We start from the raw sequence: 23,902 nt of genomic DNA, 5'->3' as shown, positions 1-23,902 counted from the left end.
GATTGAGACAGGGGATTTTATGTTGTTCATGTTATAAATAAATCCTAGTCCACAAGTCACTTGTATTAGGATGATAAAATCTTGGAGATATCAAGCTTCCATGGAGATTTTCAGGCACTATTTAGCAATGCTCTGAAAACAAGAAGTGAATCGAAAGTCTTTTACAAAGTGTGCCCTAGCCCTATTTATAGATGACTGAGGACAATTAGTTCCCTAATAAGGGCTAGTTACAATTATCCTCTCTTAATGGGGGCTTAAACGTACAATAAATGGTCAACTCATTCATTTATAATGTTGGTGGGTCGTGCGTAGCTCAGTGGGCTCAATCACGAGGTTTCAGCCCACTACTTTATGGGTTAACACACTCTTGACAGTGTCATGAGGGTAACTGTACATTTTCCCATGTCAAGCGGCGTCGTGAGACATCCTGCTTGTTGCTTGTACAAAATCGACACCACGATTTGTGCAACAATGAATGTCAGATGGCTGCTTGTGGTCCAAGGTCATTATGCTTGACACCTGGTAGCTCTACTTACGGTCCAGATGATGACTCTCCTAGATTTGGAGGACATGAGTAGAAGAGACGTTCTTGTTAATATCCTAGAGCGTGGTCCTTGAGAAGTAGCTTTTCCATGAGTACATACTCCTCCGGTGGTAGTGAACGATGGTTGGAGGCAAAGCTTTCCCTCCGTGGAGCTCCAAACAAGCTCCATGAGACTTAATTAACTTACGTGAAGACTTAATTACTTTGAAATGCATGCCACGTGTCACTTGGTGAATATACGGACAACATTTGCTCCCCAAGTCTTCACTCATCCTCAGACAGTGGAGACTTTGATTGAGAAGAGTAATTTCGGGGGGCGTACTCAGGTTGAGACGATTGGGCATCCTCGAGGCCTGACACCTTTAAAAAGATGATGCCACGTGTCGACTCCCTATTGTTGGGTCCACCAATCAATGCCGTTTAATGAGGGGTCTTTTTCGTGCCCAAGACGTCTATTCCATACTTGAGGCGTCCTTTCACATTTTTGATCATGATCTGTGCCTTGATAAGTATTGACGGTAAGAACTCGTCAACGATTGATGGTTAGAAAACTTCAATCTCTATACTATAGGAAGCTTTGAATCAGATAGAAGGAACTCTAATCAACAGAAGAAAACTCAGGCAACAGTGAAAACCAGAAACATATATTTCTTAAGTCTCATTCATACACTCAGTTTTCCAACCCCTTAACCTGAGGGGTTGGGGCCTATTTATAGGGGGGCTCTATTGGCCCTGGATACAAACAAGTCCCAGACGACAGGGACGTACACAGGTACTCTGATAGTGTAGTGGTTCAGGGCGTAGTGGTGTCTACCCTGACGGTGTCAGAGTCGTGGCCTAGGACATAGTACTGTCGGCTCTGGCATATGGTCGGGGGTGTCCAAGTGGTACCATTACTCTTCGTATAGGTCCGTACCGCCACTACTCCTCAGACGCAGATCACAGGGTCGTGCCTCTGTTTTTCACAACCGTACGCCTCGTGTCGGCGCACGTGTTCTATACTCGGTCGTCCTTATCAATCCCCGTTCAATGCCCAATGTTTGTTTGGCATATCAATAAGGTACCTCCAAGTGGTCCCCGTGCCTATGACAAGGAGGCTTTAACCTATGCGTAACTTGAGAAGCCGAGGTGCCAGGGGTCAGGGCCGGCTTATGCAGGTCACATGGACACGAGGCTCGCAGCATGGGCGTCGTAGCAAGACCGCACCCTCGCATAGTGAGGGTACCTCGCGTAGCGAGGCTGTCCCTTTTCCCTCTAGTGTAGGCATGGCTCGGGGTACGGGCGCCGCAACAAGGCCACACCCTCGCATAGCGAGGGTGCCTCGCGTAGCGAGGCTCTTCTTCTCCCGCGTGCAGGCAAGGCGAGGCCTGATGCCTGAGGGGACAAGGCGTATGCAGATGGCCATCCGAGGACCCTCGTATAGCGAGGGTCCTATCATAGCGAGGGTGGCGTTCGGTTTGGCAAGTGGCCAAGGGCCCTCGTATAGCGAGGGTGGCTCTCTTAGCCCAATTCCTTCAACGTCGTGTGATATCCTTGTTCCCTGGTGTGTGCAATAAGTAACATGTAGGATGCCTCGTAGCATAGAGCTTCACTTGTAAATAAAATTCACAAGGGAAAAATTTCCATATTTACAATAAGTGTGACCATTGGATCACGCTTGAGTACCTACTCCCTAGGTGATCAATGGTTGGGGTTGAATTGCTTCCCGTCCACGCACACAAGTATATATTCAAAATTTGCCTCCCTTCACATTTCACTTTTGCATTCCGAACTTGCCCACTTTTAGAGCTCTAAAAAAAAACCTCATTTCTCTAAGAACATGTTCATCACTCCCAACAATCTCTCATTGTTGATCCTGGAAGGTTGGAGAGAATTGAGATACTTATGGGAAAAATCGGACGAAGTATTTTTACGTTCAAACTAAATTCAACACATATAGGCGATACATCTAGAGTAAGTTCTCATTGCCATTTCTGTGTTGATTTTTGTTCTTGTGATTTTTAGGGTTTTTTTACCTCTTTTAGCCTTACTTTGGGTCTTTGCTGGTGTCGAAATTAGCTGTAAATGGCCATTCATGCGTTCTGTTTTTTTTTTTTTTGCATTATTCGACACCCAACCGGTTTCTGGGAAATTTCCAGATTCTGGTGATGTTCTTGAGTCCCTAGTGGTGTCTTCGGGAGCTAGTTTAGGGTTCCGGGAACACTAATTTCTCTTATAAAAATTCCCCATCTCCAATCCTCGAGCAGTTGTCTTAGGGTATTTTCGTGTTTTGGTCGTTCTTTTTGGGTCAAAGTGCTAACTACTTTGTTTTTATTTCAGATGTTCGAGGAACTTCACGAACTACACCAGCAAGGCTTCTACATATTCGACAGAGAATTAATTGAAATGGCTTGAGAAGATGCTCGTTAGTCGGAGGAAAGACGGGAACTAGCCCAGGCACAAGCACATGCGCTGGTGGTTAGAGAAGTTGCTTCAGTGACGGAGAGACCAACACGAAGTGCCAATTCCATGTTGGAGGAGGAGGTGAATATAACTCCGATCCCTCTTCCTACTCAGCGGTACACGACATCGACATTTGAAGCGGAGCACATTTTCAGCCTATTAAAGCATCCCAGAGCCCTGGAGCACATCATGAGGCATTACGGGATTGAGGAGGAGTTCTTCGTCCGTCTTTGTCAAGATATGGAGAGGTTGCATTGAAGTGTTTACGGTCTCGGGGCCTGGAGCCAGTCACACCTCAAGGCTGGAGCATCCCTACCTCTACCCCAGTACTTCGTTAATTTTCTGAAGTATGCGAGGATTGCCTCGTTCCATTTGTGCTCGAACGAATATAGGGTCCTCGCAGGCTTGTATGTCCTGTACCAGAGAAGGTATAGGCCCAAGCTTCTCCAGTTGATATTTTATATCTCTACAACTTCCGAGCCTGCCTGAAGAAGAGGGGAACCAATCTCGACGGGTATTGTACCCTAATGAAGTATGCCTTCATGACGTACAAGGATACTCATCACAACGAGAGCCATGCACAGGATTACAAGGATCACTTTGATTAGTGGTTGAAAATTCTATTTTATTGACATTAAATGTTAAAATAAATTAAGTTTTAATTAATATTCTTATGAATTTTATATGATATATTTTTATATTGAAAATATTTGATTTTAATTTAATTTATGTTTTTTTAGGAAATCAAATGTATTTTGGTACTTTGAAATGAAGAGAAAAGAAAAGAATAAAATATGAAAAGAAGATAGAAAAAATGGCAAAAGTGAAAGAAAAAAGTACCAAGAGAGCAGTCCAACACGTTTCTCCCATCTGGCCCACCTCTTTAGGCCCATTTTGGGCCACCTGCGCCCACCACGTGGCGTGGCCCCAGCACGCCATGCGTTTGCCTTAGCCACCCACGACCCGACCTGGACCCGTGACCTGCCTGCATGCTGCCCAAGGCTTCTCCATGCTGCCTAGGGCTTCCTTTTCCTTGGGCCTTTCCTTCTTTCCCTTTAGCCAACATCCATTGGCCTAAAGTCCACTTTTCAGACTGCCATTTTTTGCTCATATTTTGTCAATTGCAATCCCATCAACTCTATTTTCCTTTTTTCAGAACACTCAAGCTTCATGCAAGGAAATAAGGTCAAAATAACAATGATAACTACATAAATAATAATATTTATAATATAATCAGATTTATTATTGGTTGCTTGAGTGATACATTGTAGCATTGGCAGACTTTTTTTTGGTCCCCGCAAACCTTGCCAGTCCTCGAATCTGTGGGGAATTGCATGCACAAATGCCTAACAGTGGTGGGTGCCCCAAACTCCACCAGGGTCGGACGACCCAAAATGGCATTATAGGCGAAGGAACAATCCATCACCACAAAAATACAGTACTTGAAGGCCTGCCGAGGCACTTCTCCAAGTGTCAATGGCAGCTTGATCTGTCCCATTGGGATCAAGGCTTCACCTGAGAACCTGTAAAATGTTGAGGTGCACGGGGAGAGGTCGCTTGTCATCAACCCGATCTTCTCGATGATTGTCTTGAATAGGATGTTCATTGAATTCCCATTATCCACCAGGATATTCGCCACCATCTTTTTGGAAATCTGGCTCTCTATTACCAGCGGATCGTGGTGGGGGAAGTGCACTCTCCGAGCATCATCCTCAAAGAAGGTTATTATCTGGTCCGCCATCCGGGGCATTTGTGCCGGGAGTTGGGCTAGTACAAGAACTTCATCATCACGGTCAAGGGCCCTTGCATACCTGTTCTGCGAGCCCCTCAATGTGCCCCCAGGTGGGGTTCTCCAGAAATGGTCCTTACTCGTCTGTTAACCGGAGGAGGTCCATGTGCAATTGGTTGCGGAGTAGCTAACACTTGGCCTTGAGCTTGTGGAGGTGCCACCTCTTGAGGTGGGGGTTGAGCTCCGGCTTGAGCTTGAGCCGTGCGTGCTCCAGCCCTGACATATTGGTGAAGATGCCCTAACTTGATGAGATTCTCAATCTCATCACGAAGTTGTCATCATTTGTTGGTATGGTGTCCAACGTCGTCGTGAAACTTGCAGAATTTCGTAGTGTCCCTTCGCTCCCTTTCTCTTTGAATGGTTTGGGGCCTCTGGTAGTGGACTTATTGCTACGTGGTTGTGAAAATATTTTCAAAAATATCAACTAGGTATGTGTACTCGGAGTATTTAGGAGTGTATTTATGCTCGGGAGCACAAATTCTCTTTGGATTTTTACTCCCTTTGCCATTTCCCCCGCGTTTGCTTTCACTCGATCCTTTGTTGGGTGCAACTGTCTAGGCAAGAACAACTATTCAACCACTGAAAGCAAGCTGAATCTAGTAGGAGCTACTCTATACCCGGCGGGTGTGGTGTTGTAGCCAGCTTAAGGAACAACTGGGCTATACTGTGGGGCTCTCATATCACTCTTTTGCACTGGAGTGTAAGGTGAGAGCTGAGGACCCAGAGCTGTGGCAGCATGGACTGTAGGAGCTAGAAAGGAAAACTAGTCCTCCGAAGGCTCCAATTTGGGCACCCTTCCAATGGATATATCCCTGGGCCCAACGAATGAAGTCATCGAGCCTGTGGCAACCGCGTCTCTGTAGGTCGTCCCATAACGGAAAACCTAGTCAGATATCAGCTTGAAGGCCATCAACTATTGGCATTGTCGACCCTTTCGGTCCTTCCAGCTTCTTCTTTACAGAGTTTTATGTACGCCTTAAGGTTCTCAAAAATCCCTTGCTTAATGTTGGCCAAAGCGTTGACCTCGAAGTGAACCTTCTGAGCAGCTATGAATTATCTCCGGAATGCGGTAGAGAGTTGGTGCCAGGAGTGGATGGAATACGATATGTGTTTCTTAAACCACTCGTCGGTTGGTCCTGTCAAGGTTAATGGGAAGTAGTAGCTGTAGGATCTTGGAATTTAACTCTAGATGCATGCTTCCTATTATTTTTCCAAAAACATAATAGAAACATAGAATAACATGACATACATATAAACATCATATTCATAAATTAACATAAACACAGATGTAGAAACTTACGAATACGCAGTGGAACTGGAACAACTCCTTCCTTCAATCTCTCTAACCCTTGATTCCTTTCTGTAGCAGAGTATTATCAAGAGATTGAACCAGATTAGCAACACAATCTTCCTCACCAAGCCTTTGATCAACCTAGAACTAGTTTGGGTTGGTTATCAACACATGAGGTAGAGATCTAGAAGAGAAGAAGAGATAGCAGCTAAGAAAGGATTAGATTGTCTAGGTTTTCACTTACCCAATAAATCAACTGAGACTTCCTTCTGAAAACCCTAGATATCATATTCCTTATGTAGGCAACTTAATGGACTTAATTTGAATTTAAATTAATTAAAATAATAAATAAAAAATCAAAGCCTTGGGCTCCCACAAACGGACTTGGGCCCAATCTCTTTATTTTGAATTTAAATCTCAATTGGGCCTAAAATCAAAACCTTTTTATTTATTTATTTTTAATTAATTAATTAAATCCTTATTCAAATTAACTAATTATAATTTGAAACTTGATTTAATATTATTTATTTATATTGATACCAATTTATCAATATTAATAAATTTGCCAAAAGATTCTCTTTCATTCTCTAAATCTCATATCTTTGTAAGATTTTTCGAAATTGACCTAGTCAACTTTAAAAATCTTAATTGATAATTAAATCAATTAATTGAAACATTCTAGATGATTTACTCAAAGGTGATGCGGGGACCATGAATCCATGAATACAAGCTACAATAAATTTCCGTGAGTTTATTTATTAAATAAATTATCTCACAATTTATTAATTCCTCATGACTCCACTATTGATTCAGAATTGAACTCTTGAATTCATAGAACGTATTGTCCAAACCATAAATATGTTATCCACTGTTATAACCATTACAGCCAGTCAATCTTCTATCGATGACTTACTAATGAGTCGGGTGCAAATTACTGTTATACCCCTCATTTGTATTTTATCCTTAACTCCCATTAAGTCCCTTGTAAATGATAAATCTGTGAACTTAATTACATATATGAGCGCTCAATCATTTACCCTTTTAGACTAAGCTATTAAGGAAGTCATCTTTTCACCTCTCATATAGAAGCTATAGATTTCATATCTATGATTAATAATTCCACTCAATTACACTACTAAATCTCCAAGATGTAAGTATGGGCTAGACCGTAGGGTAAGCTGGTAATGAACAAGTCAAAAGATTTAAATAATATAATTAGCAGAATATTATCACTCAGGATTAAGATCAACTTGACCTATGATCAACGTTGTGACATTGATTAGACAACGATACTTATTTATCTATCAATAATCAATATCGATCCTAGTCCAATGTACCCATATACATTCAATCTTATCTACTTGGTCAATGCCTTGGATAAGACATCACACCCTGAATGTGTAAGTAGATCATATTGTAGATTACCATATCAGTAAAAATCCAATGCACTGACTTAATCTTAGGACTCGTTCTTTTGAACATATAATTACAATTATAATCAACTATGACCTAGTCACTATAATTGTAACTATTTATATGTTCGGGAGTTTATAAATGCTTGTATTATTCCAATAATCATGTAATAAAACAAGCAACCAACACATTTGTCAAACTAAATGATTTCTACTATTTTTATTGACAATATAAAATCGCATTACATGTCCGACATGGTTTTATAAGGGCATAAAACCCAACAAACTCCCACTTTCCCTTTTAAAACAAATGGAACATGTTTCTCAAAACCATTCATTCTACATGCTTCACATTTATGATCTATGATTATATCTTTGTAAAGGGATATGAAAGATTTCCTTCCAATGCTATCTTCATCACCTTCACATCACGCCTTCGCCACACATCCTCTATAATGTGGTGCTTTCTCTCTATATGCTTTGCTCTTTTTGAGGCTTTGAGGTTCTTTCGAATTCGATATTGCCTCATTATTGTCACTAGAAAAAATGAGTGGTTTATCCATTTTTGGAATAACACCGAGATTCGTATAGAATTTCCTCAGCCTGACTATTTCCTTTGTCGCCATAGACGCAGCTATGTACTCAGCCACCAAGGTGGATTATGAAATGGCAGATAGCCTAACGCTTCTCCAAATCACAGCTACTGAGATGGCAGACAACCTATCGCTTCTCCAAATCATAGCTCCACCCCTAAGAGTAAACACAATTTTCAGAAGTAGACTTCCTGTCATCAATATCACTCTAAAATCTAAATCTGTGTAGCCTAACAAGTTCAAAGATCCACCTGAAAAGACTAACATATAGTCTCTAGTCCGTCAAAGATACAACCTTCCATCTATTGTTCATTTCCAAGTTCTTACTGACACTTGCTCACCACTCCCACTACATAACATATCTCCAGTCACAACACACAACATAGCATGTGTAACGACCCAATATGAGACTTAGGTCATTAAACCTACTAGACATAACTACAACTTTGAAAAGAACATACATAAGAAAATTCATAACTTTATTGAAAAATAATATTTGTAATACATAAATGAGATCATTGTTTTAAAATAAAACATAACTTAAAGTAAAATTTATTTAAAAAGCTAAATGCAGAAAAATACATAAAACGTAATTTAAAGAGACTAAAACAAAAAAAAAACGTTGTCCTCGAATCGACACTCAGCCCATCCACTCCATTCACCTCCATACACACACCAAGCTTCCAAGAATCCTTCCGCCTTTGCATTTATTTTCCTGCATCACACTAAAAGAAAAGGAGTGAGCCTAATGCCCAGCAAGGAAAAACTACTAACAACATAAATCATATACATAAAATTATATCATTAACATATACTATAAACATATCATACATATACGATAAACATATGACTATAAAAACGCACACCATATAAGGTTATACTAATAATGGCCATTATGACATGTGATAAACCATCTACGTCCCCTGTCTAATATTTGAGGTAGGTTAGATCACATGTAGCGTATGATAACCCATCTAGGTCCCCTGTCTAATATTTGAGGTAGGGTAAATCATAACATAACATATTAAAATATAAACTTATCATAACATATTATACATAACATAACATAAAAGCATAACATATCATACAAACATACAAGATCTAGCCTATTTTCCTTACCAAAACCGGGATATGAGAACAAATTAATGCGGGACGTAGAACACTCCTAAAACTAGCAATAGAATAGTGAGTATTTCTAAAGAAAAGAGATGAAAAGAATAGAACTAAACCACCAAGATAAAACTTACCGAAAAGACACCTTAAGTTCAAAGAACTTAAAAACCTAACCACAAAACCATAACAAAAGTTAGAACCTGAATGAAAACTAAAGAAACTAAGGAATCAAACAGAATTGAACTTAAGAATAAGGGTACCTTTGTTGACCTTATGGATTGGCCTAACTCCAATACCGAAATACTCTAATCCTTACTTCCCAAGTGTTTGATAAAGCTTAAGAATAGAAAAGATTTTTCTTTCCCAACCCAAGTTTATCACTCTTATGGTCTCACTAGCACCTTGGAGTCTGATCACAGCTGAAGAGTAAGTGAAAAGGGCTGGGTACTAGGTCCTATTTATAGAGGTAAAGAGTGAAACTAACCTTATTTTGATTTGAATAAAAATAATGAATTTAATTGAATTTTCGTCAATCAGAGGCTGAAGATTCGGTCAAAACTAACAGAGGTAGGTCTAATGAGTCAAAGGTGGTTTTTTTTTTTTAAATTAAAACAAAAATAAAAATAAATAAATAAATATGGGCGATATATCGCCCCTATGTGGCGATATATCGGCTGGGCCCTAATCCCGAGCCTCCGTTCGTACGATCGTACAACGTCAACGTGTTTTCTGTATTCATCGTCAGGCGATATATCAGCTCCAATGCTGCGATATATCGACATACGTGATTATTTTAAACACGTAATTGCACTTTTTCAGCATAATTAAGGTTGGATAACTACTTTGACTGAGTCAAACTACGACCCTAACAGTTTCTGGTGAAGACTATGTCTTATATTCCCTTATTTTATCATTAAAATAATAATTCCTTAATAATCATGCTTATGACAAGTGTCATAATCCTATTGGCTCTATCTAAACCTTAGGTTATAATAATTATCATATTTATAACCAGAAATATTAATCAAACCTTATGTTATAATTAATATTCTTAAACTATAGGTTAAACTTATAAAATCCATAACTATTGCTAGGAGTTTCCAACTAAGTCCCGGTTTGAACCAAAATCCATGAAATTTAAAATACTACAACTACTACTAGCTAGCTAACTAAGTAAACATTCTGGAACTCTACAACATGCATTAGACTTCTAATTGCAAATGCATAAGGAATTCGTTTCATCTTTTCTTTCTCTTGAGGAGTCTGTGGAGACTGCTGCTTAGAAAGATAAATTCCATGTCAAGACGCTAAACATCCTTTCTCAGAATTCGTTATAGAGCAACACCCAAGCATCTCACCTAATTAGGTCGCTTGAATAGAGCTAAAATTTAGTTCTTTCTATCCTTGATTATCTGGATACCAAGAACACGACTTGCTTCAACGAAATTTGGAATTTCGTTTCCAGCTAGTTCTTTATGTCTGATAATTTCTTGACATTGTTTCCAATGAGTAAGATATCATCTACATAAAGGATTAAGAACACCACAATGTCTTTTTCCCTAAGTTGTTAAACACAAGGGTCAACTACATTTTGTTCAATACCACATAACTTAATGTTTCCATTTAACCTTAATTCCAGGAGTGTGAAGCTTGTTTAAGTCCATAGATTGACCTGCTTAGCTTGCCAACTTTCTTGTCCAACTACTTTAAATCTTTATGATTGATCCATGTAAATGGTCTCATCAAGATAGCCATTAAAAATGCTTCTTTGATGTCCATTTTCCTTATCTCAAGAGTTGTGGCTATGGATAAGAGTATACTAACTGAATTTTAGCATGGCTACCGGAGAAAAAGTTTTCTCTAAGTTGACTTTCTCTCTCTGCTACGAGTCAAGCCTTAAATGTCTCTACCTTTCCATCAGCTCCCCTCTTCTTCTCATAGATCAACTTGCACCCCATAGGCCTAAAGTCCAATGGCACATGTACAAGATCTTAGACAAATTTATATTACTTAGACTCTATTTCTTGGTACTTGGCTTTGAGTCGAAGATCCCTTTCAGACTTACCCATTACCTGTTTAAAGGCCAACGGATCATTGTTACTTGTGTCCCCAACCAGCTTGTGGGTTTCACTATCCATTTCATAGGTATTGGGTTCCGAGAAACCCTCCCACTATGACGAGGCACTGTAAATTTCTGACTTGGATTAGTGGTTTCTAAATCTATCTTGTTTTCATCAACTTGAGTCAGTGAGGATGGAACAATAGTTTATTGTTTTCCATCGTCGGTGAGGATGGAACAATAGTTTATCGTTTTTCCATCTAATACTATTTTTCTACAAGACTTTAAATTCATTATGTAGTCATTATCCAGAAAAGTAGCACTTGTAGAGCCAAGCACTTTCTTGTCTACTGGACTAAAAAATAGACCACCCTGAGTACCTTTAGAATAGCCAACAAACAAGCAAACCTTAGTTTTTTGTTCTAGCTTACATATCTTTTTCCTCGGGACATAAACAGAACACCCCCGAATTCCATAATGACATAAACCAGGTTCACGACCATTCCATAATTCTAGTGGTGTCTTGGAGACAGCTTTGAGATGGCACAACATTTAAAAAATGTCACATGTGGTCTAGGTAGTATGTCTCCTGAAAAGATCTGGGTAAGAAGTCAATAGAGTTGAATAGCTTATCATAGAACACACATGTTCATAAACATGCGATTCACACTGCTCAGCAACACCGTTCTGTTGCGAAGTCTTTGGGACAGTTTCTTTAGAAAATTCTCCAAGTTCAATTAAATGATCTTTGTTCTGATTATCCAAATATCCTCCACCCCAATTAGATCGCAAGATCTTTAACGTTTTACCTAATATGGTTTTAAGGCCATATCAATGAATTCTTTGAACTTCTTAAAAAAAATCTCAGAATTCCTTTGCTTTAGGTACTTACATGAGTCTCTAGAGCAATCGTCGATGAAGGTGACGGAATACTCATAACCACCCCTCGCTTGAACATTCATTTGTCCCCAGACATTTAAACATACTAGCTGTAGTGGTTCTTTGGCCCTTTCTCTAATCACAGAGAATGGATGCTTTGTCAAGCTGCCCTCGAGACTAGATTAAAAAACAGGTAGGTCACCCTAGGTGAGTTCCCTCAAAATCCTAGCCTTTGTTAGTCTTTGAATCCTATCATAGAAAATATGACCAAAGTGAAGATGCCAAAGGTACGTCATTTCTAGCGTTATTGACCTTTTGGCGTTTAACGTTCCTAGATTTAGCTATCTTAAACAACTCATTATTTAGAGCATAATATTCGTTTAGTTGCAATAGGTATTGCCTGTTTTCCATACATCCAGTCCACAATTCACATCCATTTAAAGAAATAGGATTTTATTACTTGTGAAAGTAACTACAAATTGTTGTTGATGTAATAAGGAAAATTAAAATTAAATTTTCCACTGAAATCGGAATAAAATAAACATTTTCTTAAAACAATATATTTATTTCCAAAATTCATTCAAGCTATCCTTTTGCCTTGTCTAATACAAACAACCCTTGTCAGATTCCAAGCTTTAGTTTTTCATTCTTCACTGCTTTCCCAATACTAAAAAGTTGTAAAAAAAAATACATGCATGTGTTAGTAGATCCTGATTCAATGATCTAAAACCGAAGAATCATCCTCTAAAAGCACATGCATCCAAGATAAATTTCATTATCTTGGGTTCCATATGCCTTGAGTACCGGAAAATCTTGTGCCAATTCCCAATCTCCTTGCAGTTAGAAACACTCCCCTTTTTGTGTACTTATATTCAGGCCTTGCTCCAAGATGCTTTGCAGCATTTGGTGTCTTGCTAGTGGACTTCTTGTTCTTTTTGTTTGAATTTCTTCCTCATTTTCTCTTCGAAGAAGAAGCTTAAGGCAACTTCTCCTTGAGCTTGTTTAGTAGTATTAGCCTTCTATCCTTTGCTCGAACCACCATCAATAATCCTCATTGAAGGATTTGGTGATCGTTGCATAGGAAAAATAGGAATATCTTTGATTATCACAAACTCAATGTTGTCCATAATCAACACCATGTTGATGTTGAACAAACATTTCGTGAGGTTCTCACCATACAGAAAACTTTTAGAGATTAGAGAGAGTATGGGATGGGAAGACTAGAGATACGATTATCAACTAGGTAGAAATCAATGTATTGCTTGACAAATATTTATTCATTAAATTTTTAGAAATAGCATAACATACAAAATGTTTTGAGATGAGAAAAATACTAAAATACTTATCTTCAATTTCTTAGGTACTTCAACTATCCATGAATCCACGTGTCCCGGTAGGCGAGAGTCATAAATATTCACTTAGTTAAACAGAGAAACATCTCAATTAATAAAACGTCCTAGACTTTTATTAACTATCCATCCATCCGATCAAAGTAACCAAAACTCATGTGTCCTGGAAGGCGAGAGTCACAAATATTTCTTACTTTATGAGTTTGACCCACGATTTCAATTATTATAGGCTTAATTCCTATAGTCACCGTAGGGATGAGTCAATAGAAAGTCTATCTATAACCATCTATCCTAAGAAATTTACCCATGTTAAGAAGTCCAGTGAACACCTTCCGTAGGGAGACGAAATCAAAGCGCCATGAGGCCTCATTGAACTCTAACCTTGTTAAATCAACAGTGGAGATCGAATTCAGATTTTAAAACTCGTTATTAAATCTTTTAGTATTTTATTATTTTGAAAATTATCAACTTATGTTTGCCAAATTATTAAAATAATCAATAAACCAACTTAGATTTGCAAAATTATTAAAATAATCAATAAACCATAGTTTGTAATTTTCCCATTAATTCTAAAGTTACCCATTGAAAATTAATTAAAAAAAATAGAATTAATTTGTTTCTAATCAATTATTAGGTCCAACTAAAAAATATTAACCTAATACAATTAAGTTAAACTTAGGTAAATGGGCCTTAACAATTAGAGTTTGCATGGAGGAGAGTTGAGTTCAGTATGTGAGACCCACTACTAAGGCTCCCTAAATTCCACACAAAGCCCAAAAAGACAGGAATTTGAACCTTCGTTTTATTAATTGTTATTCAATTGATTAGGTTCAATTTAGTAATGCAAAACAAATGGACATTTACAAGTGGAACCACCCACAGGAGAGGAATTTAAATTTTACAAGTTCAATTTGGCCCAAATAAAACCTAACATTTTATGAAAGTTTTATTTGAGTTTTCCCATTTTTTTCCAAACAAAATGGGGCCATCATTATACTTATATTTAAAGTCCAACATTTTAATTTTCTTATTAATTGGATGGGACTAATATGAAAACATATATGACATGTTACACAACTTTATGCATCATTACATTTATTACCAAAATAAATAAATCAATTGCTAAAATAAATAAATAAATCAATCTCCAAAACAATTTATTGAGTTATCAAAATTAATTTACTTATTAATTAATTACCATAAAGTTTTTCTCAATTGAAAACTTACCATATAATTGATTCAAAATTGGATACTTAGATATTTCGTTAGCACAACAAAAAAATATATCTTAACTACCTATTATATATATAAATATATATAGACATAAATACCGCCTATTATAAAAATAATATTTTTTTATAAACATAAACCCTAATAGGGTATATATATATCATTCAAAAATAAAATTGCAGCCACCAACTATCAAACACTATCAAAAAAATTGTGCAATTTCTCAATGTGCATTTTACCAAGCATCAATTAAGATCCTAAAATGCATGAAAAATAAGACAACTTAAATTAGCAATATAACACATAAATTTCATGTACCATCCAATTAAACTTTTAAAATTAAAATGTCAGCAGACACATATAACCATGCATTCATAACATCTAGATCTAGGCAACTTGGCTCTGAGGCCAATTGTAGGATCTTGGAATTTAAATATAGTTGCATGCTTCCTATTATTTTTCCAAAAACATAACAGAAACATAGAATAACATGACATACATATGAACGTCAAATTCGTAAATTAACATAAACACAAAGATGTAGAAACTTATGTATACGCAACGGAACTGAAACAACTCCTTCCTTCAATCTTTCTAACCCTTGATTCCTTTCTGTAGCAGAGTATTATCAAGAGATTGAACTATATGCAACACAGTCTTCCTCACCAAGTCTTTGATCAACCTAGAACTAGTGTGGGCTGGTTCTCAACACATGAGATAGAGATCTAGAAGAGAAGAAGAGAAAGTGGCTAAGAAGTGATTAGATTGTCTAGGTTTTCACTTACCCAATGAATCAACTGAGACTTCCTTCTGAAAACCCTAGATATCATATTCCTTATATAGGCAACTTAATGAGCTTTATTTAAATTTAAATTAATTAAAATAATAAATAAAAATTCAAAGCCTTGGGCTCCCACAAACGGACTTGGGCCCAACCTCTTTGTTTTGAATTTAAATCCCAATTGGGCCTAAAATAAAAACTTTTATTTATTTATCTTTTAATTAATTAATTAAATCTTTATTCAAATTAACTAATTAAAATTTGAAATTTGATTTAATATTATTTATTTATATTGACACCAATTTATCAATATTACTAAATTTGCCCAAATATTCTCTTTTATTCTCTAAATCTCATATCTCTATAAGATTTTCCAAAATTGACCTAGTCAACTTTAAAAATCCAAATTGATAATTAAATCAATTAATTGAGACATTCTAGATGATTTACTCAAAGGTGATGCAGGGACCATGGATCCATGAATACAAGCTACAATAAATTTTCGTGAGTTAATTTATTAAATAAATTATCTCACAATTTATAAATTCCTCATGACTCCACTATAGATTCGGAATTGAACTCTTGAATTCATAGAACGTATTGTCCAAACCACAAATACGTTATCCACTGTTATAACCATTACAGTCATTCAATCCTCTATCGATGACTTACTAATGAGTCGGGTGCAAATTACTGTTATACCCCTCATTTGTATTTTATCCTTAACTCCCATTAAGTCCCTTGTAAATGATAAATCTGTGAACTTAATTACAGATATGAGCGCTCAATCATTTACCCTTTTAGACTAAGCTATTAAGGAAGTCATCTTTTCACCTCTCATATAGAAGCTATAGATTTTATATCTATGATTAATACTTCCACTCAATTACACTACTAAATCTCCAAGATGTAAGTATGGGCTAGACCGTAGGGTAAGCTGGTAATGAACAAGTCAAAAGATTTAAATAATATAATTAGCAGAATATTATCACTCAGAATTAAGATCAACTTGACCTATAGTCAACGTTGTGAGATTGATTAGATTCGATAACAACGATACTTATTTATCTATCAATAATCAATATCGGTCCTAGTCCAATGTACCCATATACATTTGATCTTATCTACTTGGTAAATGCCTTGGATAAGACATCACACCCTGAATGTGTAAGTAGATAATATTGTAGATTACTAGTTCAATGAAAATCCAATGCACTGACTTAATCTTAGGACTCGTTCTTTTGAACATATAATTACAATTATAATCAACTGTGACCTAGTCACTATAATTGTAACTATTTATATGTTCAGGATTTTATAAATGTTTGTATTATTCCAATAATCATGTAACAAAGCAAGCAAACAACACGGTTGTCAAAATAAATGATTTCTACTACTTTTACTGACAATATAAAATCGTGTTACATGTCTGATATGGTTTTATAAGGGCATAACCCAACAGTGGCATCCAGCGTCCTCGGAGACGCATAGCACAAACACCAGTATGTTGAGTTCGGACTAATGATCGGAAGGGTTTGTGACTCCACTGTAAGGAGTGATGTTTGGCATCTTAAAGCCTCAAGGTAATGGGGCTTCGATAATATGTGGGGCACACGACTCCCTATCTTCATCCTCCAAATCGAAGTCTTGGCCTCGTCTCCTGGTCATCTTGAGCAATATCTTTTTTAAGCTCTCAAACTCCGCGCGAAGATGGTCATGGTTGAAACTTTATGCCAGGTATGCCCCCTGGTCAGGCATGGCTTCTTGCATCCGAGCATTGAGATTGTCTCAGAGGTCTGGTTGTGGGTATTTCCCGAGGAGGTCCTCGGGAGCTGCCTTGTTCTTGCGAGCATTCAAGTTGTCTCACAAGTCAGGCTGCGCGCTTTTGTGGCAGCCGTCCTTGGGGAATCCTACTTTTGTCTCCCCATCTGACTCTACATAGTCATTGTTGTCTGAGACACTAATTCTTTGTCAATGATTCACAGAGAATTCTCTCCTATAGGCACTTCGCCCGGGTTCCCCGAGGTTGGTAAGTCATAAAGGGAATTCCTCATCTAGGCTTGGCATGGTCAGTCACAGCGGGCCTAGGCAGAAGGCCTTGGGCTCCGCAAACATTGTTGGCCTGGCAGTTTCCACGGACCTCATGAGCTTCTGGGTCATTGGCCCTCCTCGGAACATTGATTGGTTTGGAAGCCTGATGAGTCCTCTTCTGATTCTGGGGGGCCTTAGCCTTATCTTTTCCACATGCTAGAGGCACGGGTGGTACTCCAACTAGGTGCATAAGTGGCATGCCAGCTAGCTATTCTTGCGCTGCATCAGCGGGGTGCGTGGGAGGCACGCACGCTGGTTGCATAGGTGGCACTCCAATTGAGTGTGCAAGTGGCACGCCAGCTGCCTACGTAGGTGGTACTTCACCCTTAGGGTCCACTTGCAGCCATTGAGTCACCAAAGTGGCCTTCATGGTGTTAACCATCTCCTCTAAGGAGGCAATGCTACACTTCTGAGCCTCTATTTCTTGTTGTTGGGAGGCTACTTGACCTGTAAGGGCCACCACTTCTAGTGGCTCCTTCGTCTGATACGACTGTGAATACTCACTCTCATAGTCATCTCCGTCTTCATCGTCATAACTATCTTACCGTCATAACAGTCATCATGGGTCACCTCCGGATCAGCTGGTGAAGGTGGTTGGCTTGGTTCTCCTCCCACAGCGGGGGTGGAGGGAGTGTCGTTTGAGAGATTTCTTCTTATGGTCACGATTTCTTCTTGTGGTTACCATTGCGCAGCTCAAACTTTCTTTAAGCTCTCAGTGAAAGCACCAAAATGCTGACTAAATTTGTCGCAAACAACTAATTAAAAGAAGCTTAAAGAAAAAATATTGAGATTTTACGTGGTTCAGGTTATAAATAAACCCTAGTCCATGAGTCACTTGTATTAGGATGATAAAATCCTTGGAACTATCAAGCTTCTATGGTGGTTTTCAAGCAACACTTAGCAATGTTTTGAAAACAAGAAGTGATGTAAAGTCCTTTACAAAGTGTGCCCTATCCCTATTTATTGATGGCTGAGGGAAATTAGTTCCCTTATAAGGACTAGTTGCAATTATCATCCCTTAATGGGGGCTTAAACATACAATAAATGGCAAACGCATTCATTTATAATGTTGATGGGCCCATGTGTATCTCGGTGGGCCCAATTACGAGGTTTCACCCCACTACTTTATGGGGTAACACGCTCCTGACAATGTCAGAAGGGTAGCTGCACGTTTTTCCATATCAGGTGGTGTTGTGAGACATCTTGTTTGTCGCTTGTATGGAATCAACACCATGATTTGTGCAATAGTGAATGTCAGATGGCTGCTTGTGGTCCAGGGTCACTATGCTTGACACCTGACAGCTCTACTCCAGATCTGGAGGATGATTCTTGCAAACCTGGAGGACATGAGTAGAAGATACAGTCATATTAATGACTTGAAGCAACTTCATGGAGCGTGGTCCTCAGGAAGTAGCTTTTCCACAAGGACATACTCCTCCAGTGGTAGTGAATGGTGGTTGGAGGCAAGACTTTCCCTCCGTGGAGCTCAAAACAAGCACCATGGGACTTAATTAACTTCCGTGAAGACTTAATTACTTTGAAATGCATGCCACGTGTCACGCTGTCACTTGGTAAAAACATGGACAATAAGTATAATTACCTTGATTTACTTACCCAATTTAATTCAAGAACAAGAATATGTTATATGGGTCCCACATAAATTTGAGATTCACAATCTCACGATAATGGGGAGATTGTCTTTTTAATTATGCACTGACAAATTTGCCCTTAATTAAAAGTTAAAATTAAACAAAACTATAAAATTAAGGGTATTTATGTAACTTGCAATTTATTTATTTCAATTTTAAAGTGAAATAAACACATCCATATATAAATACTATTGAATTTGATTTTCATTCCTGCAAGTCAAGTAAATAACTTATTGAATTTTTATGTATTAATCAAATTGGTGGTTAATATGATTATTAGTCACTTCGATTGTTACCAAATCAGTCGAAATATCGAAAAAAATAAGCTTGCTGATATTTTTATAGACTTTAAATTAAACCTGTTAGTTTTATCAAAGATATACCAGCGAATATCAACGAAAATTTAATATTGTTGGTTGTCAGTGTAATTATTGTTAAATTCGAGTCCATTATTGTAGATATATATGTTTTGATTTTTTTAAATTAAAAAAAAAAAGAAAAAAGAAAAAAAAAAGAATACTTGTATATCACATGAATTATATGTCGTGATTGGTTCAAGCCAATTAAGTGACAGCTGAGGTGGCAATCCTATTTCTCTAGAGTTCAAAAATCAGTTAATACAATTGGTAAAGGTAGTCAAACGAAGAAGCTTATATAAATGCTACACTACTCTCACTCGGGTTCCATTCTAAGAGCAAAGAAGAATTCAGAGCAGTTTTTGTGTTTTGTGAGCTTAGTTTTTGAGAGATTTTACTTGTGGAGCAAGTCTCCCTTTGCGTAACACATTTTTGTACTTGAGACTCAAGAAGAAATAAAGACTACTCAGACATTGATTGTGACTGTTCTACCTTGGATGCAGCTCTTAATTGAGCTAAACCAAATAATGATATTAGTGTCATTTTGTTTAAATTTTTTGCTGTAATTTTGACTCCTAATTATTGCATTACTTTTTCTTGTTTGTTGTTCTAAAGGGTGTAGGAAATAGAACATGAAATCGTAAGCTCCCATGCAGTGGAAGGAGCCCGGGGCTCTGACCGTGTGCTTGTTGAAGAATGGGTCGGTGACTCATAGGCAGTGACTTGGTTAACCACACGATAGATTACATTTTTGGATATTAGTTATTGGTTATATGTTTTTAATTTTTAAATTTTATTGATTAAATAAATATTTACTTATATTTAATCAATGTTTTTCTATATGTCTTTGTATTTGGTCATTTCTATATATTTATAGAGCAACTTCTATTTATTTTTTTATACTCTTTGGAAGAAATTTACATGAATTATGGGAAAATTTTCTAAACTTTGATAAATATGACATTTTTTTGTGTGTGCATTTTATATGGTATTTTATGTTTTCTTGCTTTTTTATGGGATTTGTTTTCCCATATTTGTGCAATAATTTATTAGTTTTACCATATTTAATTATATAAGATTATTTTGGCTAATTTTGAATTTTTGTGAGAGTATTTCAGTAATTGTAGGTATTATTTTTAATTTATTTTTCTGTTCAGCCATTGAAAAACTGTTATCCCTGTTTTCCCCCCGGACACGTGGCGCGGCACACTGGGTCCATGGGCTATTTTAAAGAGATCCAAGGCCCAATGGACGAGGAAGGAATAAATCCTGGTGATCCAATTACTAGCAAGCCCAGCATGTCCACTGGGCACCCCCACACAAGGGAACCGGGACCATGATGTGGGCCCGATTTGTCTTCCCAGACCCAAGCTGATGCATCATCTGGGATGCGATTAAGGATGATGGACTCGAGTCTAAGAATGGACCAGGATGATAGCGGATGAACCTGAGCTCTGGTAAACGAGCCAGGGTCCTGGTAGATGGACCAGGATGTTGGTAAATGAACCCGAACCAGGCGTTTGGGTTGGGCAGGATAGACTATCCCTGACATTAACATCACCCCGAGAAACACGGAGTTTTGTTTCCTCAACTAACCTGCAGAAGAGGTTACATACAGAATGTACGCCGTCATTTAGAACACTAGCACCACTACTCTGAAAAATCCTATCCCCAAGATCCCCTTGGATGCCCACGCGGACTAGTCTGAAGCAACGTACTGTTGTCAGCCGAAAAGCTGAATAGGCTCAAGCCGGCCCAATGGACCCTGATTAGTGTATTTTATTTGATAGAATCCTTTGTATTAAGCCTACGTTAGTGAGAAAATCATGATTATATCCATATTGGGCCCTGATTAGTCCGACCAAAGCCCAGTGCACCCAACTGCCTATAAATAGGACCAGTTGTGCACTGTGGAGAGGATCAGAATTTTCTCTTGTAAGCACATACTCTGCTCAAACTTTCAGAAAACTCCATTGCTAAAGCTCTCTAAAGTATAATACAATAGACTCGTGGACTAAGGCTCTTTAACGCCCCAACCACGTAAAAACCCTTGCATGATTATCTTTAAATCCTTTATTTTAGCTCTCTTATCTTTCATAATTATAGTTTCCGAAAAACTCGGTAAACATTTTGGTGCTTTCATTGAGAGCCGGAGAAAGTTTGAAAGAAATCTTGAGTATCTACAACAATGGTGAACACCAGGCACACTGTGTTCAATCCTGCTCACCAACAACAGCAAGGTAATGGCGAGCCATTGCCAATCAAACATTCCCTCAGGACCAACCTGAGGATACATCCTATCAAATGCCTCAGTCTGACGATTCCCAGAATTTTGAGGACGGGACATACTATGGTGAGGGTTACTATGAGGAAGATGAAGAAAATGAAAGGGGATGCTAGGATCACGAGTGTAATGCCCCGGAATCCCTAATGCGGTTTAATGGCTAGATTAGTTGGTCGGGAGGGCCATAACTGTTTAATTATGCCATTAAATGATAATATGCATGTTTATGTGAATTATATTATAATATGATGTTAAATGCATGCATGTGGGTCCACATTTCATGACAGGGGTATTTTGGTGATTTGGCCCGTTGAGGGCATAATTGTATATTTGTATACATGTCGGTGATATATTGCTGATGCCACATTATAATGTGGATTTGTTCGAGCTATTCGGCATGAGACGATCTTTGAATATTAAGTAGCGGTTTAGTCATAACGGGATTAAGTTCGAGGCTCGGGGTGAGTCTCGGGATGTTTTAATGATTAGAGCGTTGCTGGGAATAAAAGGGTAACGAGATATGAATTATTGGTATTTGGGAATATTGAGAATAGTGGGAATTGGAGAGCATTAATTATGATTAACGAAATAGGTGAAAGATGACGATTTTACCCTTGGGGAGACTTTAGAAGCTTTAAATGACCTAGGGGCATTATGGTCATTTGGCTTGAGATATATATGATTTTGGTTGGCTGTAGAAACATACAGAACAAAAACAGAGCAAGGTTTCCTCTTCACGTACATCACCTTCCCTCTATCTTCCTTTGAAATTTTTGGTCCCAAATTGAAGAATTAAGCTAGGAAATCAAAGCTTGGAGGTTATAGACTTAGTTCATCTATTAAGGAGGATTCAGAACCAGCTTGAGGTAAGAAATTATCCATGAATTCCAAGTATTACTCTATTTTTCTTTTAGTTTTCAGCCTATAGATTTTGATGTGGATAGTTGGAATCAATGGGAGTTTTTGTGTAAGATTGATTGGGTTTTGGTGAGGGGGTGATGTAGATGAGGTTTAGGGGTTGATTTGGATGTTTTGGTAAGGTTTGGGATTGGTTTGGAAGGTTGGTTTCAAGGGGAATCGCAAGGAGGGAAAATCAGAGGAGTTGATGGTCTGAAGTTGGCGCCCCAGCGCCAGTCCTAGCGCCCCAGCGCTATGCAGGGCAGAGAATGGCCCTCTCTGTTTCTGGGGCAGCGCCCCAGCGCTAGTGGGCAGCGCCTAGGCGCTAGGTCAGTTTTAGGGAATGTTATTTTTAGGGCTCGGGGGTTGGTTCCTTTACCCCTTTTGAGTAGATTGAGAGTCCCGAGAGTGAGGGATTGATCCCGAGAGTGTGGTTTAGATTGTGAACCATTCATTGATTTACTTTATTGATGGATTCTAATTGGTTATGATTAGGTAACCGCTAAGGAATCTAAAGGTTGATCGTTCTCAAGGGTCGTTCTTATAGTATTTCTCGCTCGAACCTGAGGTAAGAAAACTGCACCCTGTGTATATGACATGCATGCTTGTTGTTGAGATATGTTGGTTGATAAATGTGGACATTGATTGCATATTAAATGCTAGCAAATATTGTTTACTTGTATATGGTACTGACTAGTCAGGGATACTGACCTAAGAGTCAGAAACGGCATGAGCTTCCTGAACGCAGGGCCAAATGAAGATTAGATCTAATCGATATCAGCGTTGAATGACTCTAAGGCATTAACACTAGACCGACCCTAAGATCGATGAATCTTATAAGCGCTTGGCTAGTCTAGGACTAGTTACTCAGAGCCAGGGCCAAAGGCCTAGGTGACTGTTTGTCACATGGCTAGGGAACTGTGTTCCATGGTTATGACTCTATGGTCATGAGGTAGGTTATGTTGATGACTAGTCATCATGCACCTAACTTGTTTAAGCTAGTGAAATGATCACTTATCTTTAAAGCCCCGGTGACCCTATCGTCACATGGCTATTGGGAACTGAACCCACTTTAGTGACTTTTCCAATTGTCACTCCTCTATTTGGACTGAAAGTCCTGAATGATTATTATGATCATTGTTG

This window comes from Humulus lupulus, chromosome 2 (assembly GCF_963169125.1).
Source record: "Humulus lupulus chromosome 2, drHumLupu1.1, whole genome shotgun sequence".
NCBI lineage: Eukaryota > Viridiplantae > Streptophyta > Magnoliopsida > Rosales > Cannabaceae > Humulus > Humulus lupulus.
The sequence above is the reverse complement of the archived record's forward strand: the minus strand, read 5'-3'. Positions refer to the sequence as shown.